Source organism: Panthera pardus, unplaced genomic scaffold (assembly GCF_024362965.1).
Source record: "Panthera pardus isolate Hobbes unplaced genomic scaffold, ASM2436296v1 HiC_scaffold_6, whole genome shotgun sequence".
NCBI classification, from domain to species: domain Eukaryota; kingdom Metazoa; phylum Chordata; class Mammalia; order Carnivora; family Felidae; genus Panthera; species Panthera pardus.
Genome location: NW_026526991.1, coordinates 32361388 through 32373429, shown reverse-complemented (window position 1 = coordinate 32373429; position 12042 = coordinate 32361388). Strand labels below are relative to the sequence as shown.

The 12042-nt window shown below is 36.4% G+C and overlaps 1 pseudogene; it reads right to left on the bottom strand.

Moving 5' to 3' along the window:
• Window positions 1-5780: 5780 nt before the first annotated feature.
• On the bottom strand, window positions 5781-11885 carry LOC109259529 (60S ribosomal protein L6-like; annotated as a pseudogene).
• Between the last annotated feature and the right edge of the window lie 157 nt (window positions 11886-12042).

Here is a 12042-nt window from a genome sequence, read left to right as displayed (position 1 = left end):
GAAGAAAGAAATTTAAAAATCAGCCCCAAAATTGAAAGAAGTAAAAGGAATCATATAATTTTGGTGGGATATACCCCTCTAAACTTAGAATCAATTGAAGAAATATTGGTGAAAGAATGAATATTATGTCAGCATAAAATTAATTAAGAAGTAACAAAATAATATTCATTCATGATACCACCAGTTATTGAAATCTATTTCGCACCAAGACATTGTCTCTTAAAAGTTAGAAAACAAAGATAAAAGCCACGCCTTGTCTCATAGCATAAACTAGAGGGTAACAGATGTGGACACAGCCATATCTGATATAGGATGAGAGAGGAAAACAGAGTTACATAAATTTGTATCTATGTGTATATTTCAGAAATGCTTCTCATTGTAGCTTTAATTCAAAACAGTGTTAAAAATAATGTTTAACACACAAATTTTATCTTTTTAAATGTACATTTTTAATTTTTTTAACGTTTATTTATTTTTGAGAGACAGAGCATGAGCAGCAGAGGGGCTGAGAGGGAAGTAGACACAGAATCCGAAGCAGGCTCCAGGCTCTGAGCTGTCAGCACACAGCCCAACCTGGGGCTCGAACCAATGAACCATGAGATCACATCTGAGCCAAGGTCATATGCTTAACTGACTGAGTCACCAGGCACACCTGACACACAAATTTCATAGCTCATATTCAAACTGCTACTTTTCAAACAGAAAGGATATTTACAATTCTTTAAAATACATTAACTCTTCCTGCCCATCATTTATGGGACAGGTTTTTGGTTCATCCCTTTATACATAAAGTCTTGGATTTCTACTACTAAATATCTCTTTATTCCTCTTGCTACTTGAGTAGTTTAATAAAATTTTTCTTTTGTTTTACTATTTGTGTTTATCTTTTTAATGGAAGCCATCTTAACATTTGATTTGTATTCTATCTTTTTTATAAGTATTCTTAAGTATTCTATAGAAATAACAAAAGGTTGACGAACTTTTTAATGTAAACCTCAAGTTAGACTCTTTTTATTATTAAACCACATTCTTGGTCTTTTATAATATATTAATAAGTGGTCACGTGGTTTTGTTGTTGCTATTAATGCTCTTTTTGTTTCTATTTTGCCTATTATAGGAGGCTATAATATAATGAAGAGAGCTTTGTCAGCACATAAAGAGATCTGATTTGAATTTTTACTTTATATATTTCCCGATTTATTAATAAATTTGATTGCTTTTTTCTTATACTAAAGATTAATAAAATGATATGGATAACTATATAGTTATATTATCTCCTCAGAGGAATGATGCTATATAAATTCAAATAAGTGATATTATTACCATATAAACAATTATGTGTCCTATTTTTATAAATTCAATCCATATCTTTGCTCTCCATGGTTTATCTTGCTATTCGTCTAAGTATGTCTATACTTAGCACAATATTATAAAATGTTTGGATATATAGCATATCATCCTTGAGGGAAAACTTTTTGGCAACCTTCTTCTCCAAACAAGTCCCTCTCATGTAATCTGTTTCATGTTATAATGCCCTAAACATATTAACCTGTATTTGTGCAAGCTAATCTAATTTTGTGTAGTTTGTCCATATTTTTAGATTCCCAGCATCCTCAGCAAGAACTCCCAATGAAATAGAATTGGCAGCATTTCTAAATGGGTAATAAAAGTTCAGAAAATTAACAATCCTCAAACTAAAAGACTTCAACCAGAATAGTTTCACATAGAGTATAGATACATATATTAATCTATTTAGCTTGTCTCCTGTGATACTTTTATTCCCAAATAACTTGATATGTTCAAAACAATAGTAAATATTTACAAATAACTAAGAAACTTCTCCTATTTGGGTTAGCTACTAAATCTATTTTATCTTGAGATGTTTTTTATATAAAGAACATGCTTACCACAGTCAAACACGACCTCACATCTGTCAGAATGGCTAATATCTAAAAGATAAGAAACAACAAGTGTTGGTGAGGAGAAGAAAAGGGAGCCTCGTGCATTATTAGTGGGAATGTAAATTGGCAAAGCTATTATGGAAACCAGTATAGGCAGTTCCCAAAAAAATTAAAAACAGAAATACCATATGACCCAGTAATTCCACTACTGGGCATTTACCCAAAGAAAGAGAAAATATAAATTCAAAAACATATATGCACTGTATGTTTATTGCAGCATTATTTGTAATAACCAAGATATTGAAGCAACCTAAGTGTCCATTGATGGATGAATAAAGAAGAACTAATGACATATTACTCAGACATTAAAAGGAGATCTTGCCATGTTCAATGATGTGAATGAACCTAGAATGTATCATGCAGGTTAAATAAGACAGAGAAAGAGAAAACCATATGATTTTATTTATATTTCAAATCTAGAAAACAAAGCAAATGAACAAATAAATAAATCAACACAAAACCCAGAAATACTCATAAGTACCAAGAACAAACCAGTGGCTGCAGGTGGAGGGGGAGGATATGAGAAATACATGAAGGGGATTAAGAGGCAAACACTTCTAGTTATAAAATAAGTCACAGGGATGAAAAGTACGGCAAGGAAATAATGTCAATAATATTATAATACCATTATATGCTCACTACACTTATTGTGGTAAGCATTATGTAATTTATAGAATTGTAAATCATTATGTTGTACACCTGAAACTATATTACATTGTATGTCAGCTATACTTAAATGACAACAAAAATAAAAGAATTTTAAAGTGAAAAAGAAACATATTTATATATTATATGAAGATTTTCTAATTTCTATTTGCACAAATCCACTCCACTAAAACTTCTTCAGGAAAAAAATGAAATTTTATTAGGAGATATTAGAGATAGCTCAAAAAAAATCCAAGAAAAATATGTAAACAGCAAGACTGCAAAAATTAAGGCAGTAGCCATAGCATTTAGCAACAGATGTCAGATGTCATCATTCTTAACCAAGTTTTACCATTAATGTGACTCATGTCCAATCTCCACTTCTCTATTTCTCACTGTGAATTCTCAATAAAGAACCTGTTTAGCCCAGCCTGATTAGTTCCCCTTATCTAATCAAGCAGGATCAAGAGGGAAGTGTCATTTGAAAGACAAATATATAACCCACAGGGTTCTGCTCATTTGAATAAGTGTGTGAGGTTCTCACAGAAGAGGTCCTGGCAACACCATCCTATCAGGCACCAACAACTCTATCTCATCATAAATGCACACATTGCATGCTTGAATAATGTCATATAGTTTTTTTTCAGCAAATATGACTTGAATGCTTTCTATGGGCCAACTCCTATGGAGAGAGCAATGAACAAGATCTGATCATCTTTAAATTCTATTGGAATTAACAGACCATAAATGAATTCCCAGATAATTAAATGTGATAATTACTTTATACAAGAAGTGCTGCAAAAGGAATGAGGTCTAGAGAACCTAGGTTGGGGACTTAAGTTTTCTTTAGACAGGTTGTCAAAAAAGAAGCCTCTCTCAGAAATTGACATCTATTCTGAGACATGAAAGATCAGAGGAAGCCAGCCATGGGAGAGACACACTTTTTCAGGCAAAGTCAATAGCAAGTGAAAAGCCTTGAAGGAGAAAAAGTGCATTGTGTTTCTGCACAGAAAGGAGACACGAGCTACAGCAGAATGAATGCCGAAGACAGTAGTAAACAGAGTTTGGGAAGGTGAGCAGAAGGAAGACTGTGTAAGACTTTCATATTTATATCAAAATTTTAGCCATAAATCTAATACAGTAGGCATTGAAGGAAGAGTTTGAAGCATGTTGAGGTGGGGAAGAAAGCTAGGTTTCAAATAATTCTTTCTTTCTAAAGTACAGAGAATAGATTGGTGGCACAAAACGATGGAAACAAGATATATATGTCTATTGCCATAATCTGGATAAGAGGTAATATTGGCTTTACCTAGAGAAGTAACCTTGAAGATTAAACAAACAAACAGACAGACGGACGGACACCAAAGATGTGAAATTTACTTTGGAAGAGAAATTGATATTTTCTTAGAATTGGAAAATGGAGGGAAGGAGAAAATTAAGTTTGACCAGGATTATGTGTTAATAGTATCCTTTGCTGAGATGAGGAAGACTTCCTAGTAGCTAAATGATGGTGATGTTTTTTGTTGTACACCTAGTTCAAACAATCAGTCATGACCCAGGGGTTATATTTTCCTTTAGAAACGATTTTACCCATAGTTTAAAGGAGGGGACCTGGCTATACTTTCTCAATGTTAGCTACATTCTCAGAAATGTTAACCCCTTATGTTCCCAAGGCAGTAACCAGCAGCACATGGAATTTATTGCCCTCTCAGTCTAAATTAGGAAAAATATCAAATGTCCACTGAGCAGTAGGTTGTCAGAGTTCTGGAACTGAATTCTGTTGGTCCTATTTTTTTTTTTTTCTGGTTTATCTGAGTTTGACTATGTGTCCATTTCTAACCAATTACTGTAGCTAGAAAGACTGTCTACACTAAACAGCTTTAGGGCATGAGAAACAATTCAGTCAATCAGTAAATATTGTTAACTGTCCATTATATGACAATAGGCATACAGTAAGGAGGAAATCAAACAACAACAAAAACAATGCCATAACATTCTATTGAATTCCTTTATTTTTTTAATTGATTAATTAATTAATTTTTATAAATGGGGGGGGGGCATAAAGAGAGAGAGAGAAAATCCCAAGCAGTCTCTGCGCTGTCAGTACAGAGCCCTATGCAAAGCCAGATCTCCCAAACCATGAGATGATGACCTGAGCCAAGATCAAGAGTCAGACTTTAAAAAGACTGAGCCACCTGGGCGCCCCTCTATTGAATTCCCTTCTTACTGCAAAGCTGTAAAATTCAGGATGCTATGAAGATAAAAAGGTAATGGATGTTAATGGATATTCCACAATTTGCCACATTGTCTTCTCACAATTTCTGTTTATTTTACATTTTTATAATCCAAATTAGTGAAAAAAAATTTAAAGCCAATCCAACCTCTATTATTAAGCATAGTTGATTTAATTTATCAATGTGAATATAAAGTAGAATAAAGATTATGTCTTTTGAGGGGGGCATATTCTGAGAATTATATGGAAACAGTTATGCTCCTATATCCTTTGCAATATTAATCAACAATGTTTGAGTCAGTTAACTATTTTTTACATGTGTAATTTTAGCCTCTGAGTTTTTTTTTTTATTTAGAATCAAGTTTTGTAAATTGACCGCCCATTTTTGCCATTTTTTTGTAAATTGATTTCTATGCTTGCTGCCTCCTCCATACATCAATTTACTAGTTAATTCGGTTCTAAACAACTAATTTTATCATTTTCTTTTGTGGTATTGAGCCCTTGTCTGAGACCAGTAAAGATCTTTGGTGTCCCCAGTGATATTTTCTATACAAACTTCCTAACTTGAGGGCATTTGGATTCAAAAGTTCTTCTCTTTATTTTCTCCTCAGAAATGATTGCCTCCTCTTCCGCCTTCACACAGTGGCATTAAGTGACTTACAACAGCTCAGTCTTCTCTATTTAATTGCATTAAAACTTTTAAAAAAATATTTATTTATTTTTGAAAGAGACAGAGAGTTGGGGAGGGGCAGAGAGAGAGAGGAAGACAGAGGGTTCCAAGCAGGCTGTGTGCCTGATGCAGGGCTGGAACCTTCACAAACTATGAGATCACGGCCTGAACTGAAGTCCAACGCTTAACTTACTGAGTTACCCAGGCGTCCTGTTTAATTGCATTTTAACTCAGAAGCAAGTAGAAAGTCAACAAGATGAAGCTGCAGTGACTACCAGTCCTCAGATGACTTCTGCTGAATGTGCAAGTCCACATCAAAATTTACTGGTACTCCTGATGTGGCATCATTGGTATCTCTTACCCTATACTTTGACTGGCATATGAATATGCCAAGACTATGATAGCTATGTGAAGTAACAGATATCAATAGTTCTGTTAGTTGAACATGTTACTCTCATTGTGATACTTATTTATAAATTTTCATTTTATTTGGACTTAGAAATCTTACCTACAAGTAAAGATTGGAGGGGTGCCTCGGTGACTCGGTTATGCTTCTGACTTTCGCTAAGGTCATAATCTCATGATTTTTGAGGTCAAGCTCTGTGTCTGGCTCTGTGCTGACAGCTCAGAGCCTGGATTTTGCTTCTTTGGATTCTGGGTCTCCCTCTCTCTCTGCCCCTCCCCCGCTCATGCGCGCTCTCTCTCTCTCTCTCTCTCTCAAAAATAAACATTACAAAATTCTTTCAAAAAATTATTAAAAAGATTGGAAAGGTTAAGCTCAAAGTCATCTAGTGATTAGTAAAGTCACATGCTAAATTCAATGTCTGGACCATAAAATCAATGTGCATTTCACTGCAACATACATATCTTCTTTCTAAAATCCCACTATACCCACAAAACAAAAACTTCCTGACAAGTCAAAACTATTCTATCTTACTTAGGTGATTTGGCTTTAATATGTTCAGTACTTTACAGAACAAACACAGTACTGTTGTGATATATTCAGATAATAATACAGAAATGAGTTCCAAAGTGTTCAAAAAGAAGTTCTTGCTCTGAGAATTTCTGCTTAACAAACCTAAGTCTATCACTTTCAAAAGTCCACATTCTTTGAAGGATACTTAGATATCTTTACAGCTGTAAAGTTGGAAATAATTATAGTTGTATAAATAAAAATTCTTCTCATGCTTCAGTTAATTTTAATAACTATAATTCATAATAAGTGCAATATGGCATGGGATTCTAATAACGTAAATTCATGCCTTCTTGCCTAGGAACATTAAAAGGCCATGAGGTGGTGGGAGGGAGCATTTATTAAAATTGAAAAGAAAATTGGAAATATGAATCTGCTTATATGTATATGCATTACAATGCTGCACATTAGAAGATATATCAGCCAATACTATGTTTCCTTATAAGTGTGAAAGAAGAGTGGAATACTTGAACCATTGTTTTTATACTGGGAGGAAAAAAAAATGAATCCCAATTCAAGGTAACAATAACTGAGTTTAAGTTCAAGTTCAAGCTTTTTGCTTACTAGTTCCTTAAACTTCTGAATTCTAATTATCTTAACAATGAAATGATTTTACCTGCCTTACCTATTGCATAGTGTTGTATTAAGGATTGAATAGAACGTATGCCTGTGTGATTTGTTAGATAAAAACACCATATAAATATAATTACTATCTACTGTGTTCTCTGAAATAACACATTCGAACTTAAAATATATATATATTTTTTTAATTTTAAAATGTATTTTTTTATTTTAAATAGTGTCAAGCTGTATTTGAAAGCTACACAAGTCAACTTCAAAATGGAAAGATATGAATGCAATGAATTCTATTTTAAATCTTGTGAGATTCAGCTTAATAGTAGTTAGAGGCAAACGTATACCTTCTGATGAAAATATTTCAACACCAGAAAAAGTGAAAATTGCTAAGCCAACAATTCAAATCAAAATTTTAAAAGAAACAAAAATAAAGAAATAATAAAGAGAAAGCCATAAATTAAAGAAATACAACACAAAGGAAAAGGAAGGTAGATTAATATGGAAAATTAAATTCACAGAATAATGCTTTATAACACTGAGTAACTTTAAGTGTGGGAAATGGGAGTGTCTTTTTTGAAAGTATAATTTTAAGGAACTGAAGTGAGGGAAACTCTAAGGGGCCAGAAAAAGAAATAAAGTGTAATTAATTTATTCAGTTAACAGGTATTTATTGGACACCTAATATGCGCCAGGCACTACTCTAGCACTTGTTTACAACAGTTTAAAAAAAAAGATAAATATCTTAGAGTTTTTATTGCAGTAGGAAAGATTGCTAAGAAAAATTAAAAAGTAAATAATTAGTACATTAAAATTTAATGAGTGTTCTGGAAAAAAAAAGTAACTCAATGAAGCATGATAATGTTTTCTGGGGAATGGAGATTATGATTTTAAACAGAGCAATGAGAAAGGCCTTATCTTTCTCAAGTCAGTCTCATTCTGAAAAACACAAAATAACTCTCAGGTTAATTTTTCCATCAAAATCCAGTTGTAAGTATTCAATTGCCTACTTGACATTTCCACTTGGATTTTTAGTTAATATTTCAAATTTAAAATATCCAAATCTATGTAGAATGAACATCAAAATCTGCAGCACCTTGCCACTAAAACTGCTTGATCTTCAGTTTTCATCAGTCAGCGTCAACCCCAGACTTTTAGGTATTTAGAACAATAAATAATAGGAAGATAAATAAATAAAATCCTCCAGAAATCCTTGTTTTCCTCTTTTTCTAACAAAGGACACCCAATTTGGCCAAAAAAAAATTATCTCAAAAGCAAAGTCAGAAATATCAAAAGCATTTACATGAGTATTTAATGGATCAACATACGTGTGTGTGTGTGTATGTGTGTGCATATGTGTATGAATACATGTACCTAAATACTTACATTATTTTCTGGATCAACAGATAATTTCTCACTGCACATTATTTCAAGTATACAAATTTATTTCAGGGTTAGGGATGTTTATTTTTCAAAATTAGAAAATTCATGTTATTTAATTTATTACCTTGGTTAAAATAGAAATTTTTAATTGCCAAAAATACCTTTGATCAAATTTAAAAGTCATTATAAACAACTTTTTATAAAACTTTTATCAAATTATAATAAAATGGTACACCTCAACTTCATAAAAGGCATCTACCATAAATCTCCTGCAAACATCATCCATTTCTTCTTCCTTTTAAATGGATCAGTGATTTAATTGGGTTCTTTGTGGTGAGGTTCCGGAAGATGGCGGCGTAGGAGGACACGGGGCTCACAGCGCGTCCTGCCGATCACTTAGATTCCACCTACACCTGCCTAAAGAACCCAGAAAACCGCCAGAGGATTAGCAGAAGGGAGTCTCCGGAGTCAAGCGCAGACTAGAGGCCCACGGAAGAGGGTAGGAAGGGCGGCGAGGCGGTGCGCGCTCCATGGACTGGCGGGAGGGAGCAGGGGAGGAGGGGCGGCTCGCCGGCCAAGCAGAGCCCCCGAGTCTGGCTGGCAAAAGCGGAGGGGCCGGACAGACTGTGTTCCGACAGCAAGCGCGACTTAGCGTCTGGGAGGTCATAAGTTAACAGCTCTGCTCGGAAAGCGGGAAGGCTGGAGGACAAAGGGAGGGAGAGCTGCTGAGCCCCCGGACGGCAGAGCTCAGCTTGGCGGGGAACAAAGGCGCCAGCGCCATCTCCCCCGCCCATCCCCCAGCCAAAATCCCAAAGGGAACCAGTTCCTGCCAGGGAACTTGCTCGCTCCACGCAAACACCCAACTCTGTGCTTCTGCGGAGCCAAACCTCTGGCAGCGGATCTGACTCCCTCCCGCTGCCACAGGGCTCCTCCTGAAGTGGATCACCTAAGGAGAAGCGAGCTAAGCCTGCCCCTCCAGCCCCCGTGCACCTTGCCTACCCACCCCAGCTAATACGCCAGATCCCCAGCAACACAAACCTGGCAGTGTGCAAGTAGCCCAGACGGGACACGCCACCCCACAGTGAATCCCGCCCCTAGGAGAGGGGAAGAGAAGGCACACACCAGTCTGACTGTGGCCCCAGCAGTGGGCTGGGGGCAGACATCGGGTCGGACTGCGGCCCCGCCCACTAACTCCAGTTATACACCACAGCACAGGGGAAGTGCACTGCAGGTCCTCACCACGCCAGGGACTCTCCAAAATGACCAAACGGAAGAATTCCCCTCAGAAGAATCTCCAGGAAATAACAACAGCTAATGAACTGATCAAAAAGGATTTAAATAATATAACAGAAAGTGAATTTAGAATAATAGTCATAAAATTAATCGCTGGGCTTGAAAACAGTATACAGGACAGCAGAGAATCTCTTGCCACAAAGATCGAGGGACTAAGGAACAGTCACGAGGAGTTGAAAAACGCTTTAAACGAATTGCAAAACAAAATGGAATCCACGATGGCTCGGCTTGAAGAGGCAGAGGAGAGAATAGGTGAACTAGAAGATAAAGTTATGGAGAAAGAGGAAGCTGAAAGAAAGAGAGATAAAAAAATCCAGGAGTATGAGGGGAAAATTAGAGAACTAAGTGATACACTAAAAAAAAATAATATACGCATAATTGGTATCCCAGAGGAGGAAGAGAGAGGGAAGGGTGCTGAAGGGGTACTTGAACAAATTATAGCTGAGAACTTCCCTGAACTGGGGAAGGAAAAAGGCATTGAGATCCAAGAGGCACAGAGAACTCCCTTCAGACGTAACTTGAATCGATCTTCTGCACGACATATCATAGTGAAACTGGCAAAATACAAGGATAAAGAGAAAATTCTGAAAGCAGCAAGGGATAAACGTGCCCTCACATATAAAGGGAGACCTATAAGACTCGTGACTGATCTCTCCTTTGAAACTTGGCAGGCCAGAAAGGCTTGGCACGATATCTACAGTGTGCTAAACAGAAAAAATATGCAGCCGAGAATCCTTTATCCAGCAAGTCTGTCATTTAGAATAGAAGGAGAGATAAAGGTCTTCCCAAACAAACAAAAACTGAAGGAATTTGTCACCACGAAACCAGCCCTACAAGAGATCCTAAGGGGGATCCTGTGAGACAAAGTACCAGAGACATCACTACAAGCATAAAACATACAGACATCACAATGACTCTAAACCCATATCTTTCTATAATAACACTGAATGTAAATGGATTAAATGCGCCAACTAAAAGACATAGGGTATCAGAATGGATAAAAAAACAAGACCCATCTATTTGCTGTCTACAAGAGACTCATTTTAGATCTGAGGACACCTTTAGATTGAGAGTGAGGGGATGGAGAACTATTTATCATGCTCCTGGAAGCCAAAAGAAAGCTGGAGTAGCCATACTTATATCAGACAAACTAGACTTTAAATTAAAGGCTGTAACAAGAGATGAAGAAGGGCATTATATAATAATCACAGGGTCTATCCACCAGGAAGAGCTAACTATTATAAATGTCTATGCACCAAATACCCGAGCCCCCAGATATATAAATTGGGTTCTTTGTAAAAATTTGGAACACCAATTTGGAGGATAAACTCCATTTGTGAGAAAAAACAGAGTGAAGGTGGCCCTGAAGCTGACAAACAGCTTTGATTCTTGGCCGAATTTCAGAGTCCACAGCTTTCTGGTCAACCTTGTGCTTCTTGTAATCTCATACTTCTCTTCCTCTGTGTTGAAGATCTCATATTCCTGGTGTCTGGGTTTACACAGCTTCTTCTTCTTTAAGTAAGCATCAATGAGATGTTTGGGGATTTTCACTTTGCTGATATCATTTTCAATGGAGGGCCAGATGTCTTGTCATAAGTAGCAAGCCACTGGTCAGTTGCTTAAGGAAAACCACCCTCTTGCTTCTGTGGTGCCCAGTGAGGATGATCAGAATGGTTCCAGAAATGACACTAGTTCACGCTTTTCTCACAGGCTGCCTGAAAGGTTGTTTTTTTGTTTGTTTGTTTGTTTGTTTGTTTTTTGTTTTTTGTTTTTTTTCCCAGCGGCTCAACAGCTTTCAAGGCATGTCTTCAGTAGGATAATACCTAGGCATTTTACAAAGTTTAACCACTCAAGTACCACCATTCTTGTCACCACCAACTGGTTTTGTGACAGAACTAAGAGCCTTCTCCTTTTTCTTCTGAGCCCTGGATTTAGCTGCTGAATACTTCCTCTTATACTTGGCCTTTCTGGAATATATATCTGATCAGGACTATCAATTCCTCTGACTAGGACAGGGTTTTGGCTGTAGTGGGGCTTCCCCTTTGGCACTTTAGCCTTGAAATTATCCTTCTTAACCTCGCCACCAGCATCAGCCCTTTTGGCTTCAGGCTTCTTCTCCTTAGTATCCTGCTTCTCAGCTTTTTCACCCACCATCTTGCAGGATGGGAAAGAGCAAACATCATCCATTTTGAACATTAACATCTTCCTTTAAGATGAGGAATGTGACTAGGATACCCCTAAACAAGTGATCCTATTTAACACTGAAGTGAAAGATCTAGTCAACCCAAGAAAGCAAGAAATACAAATAAAC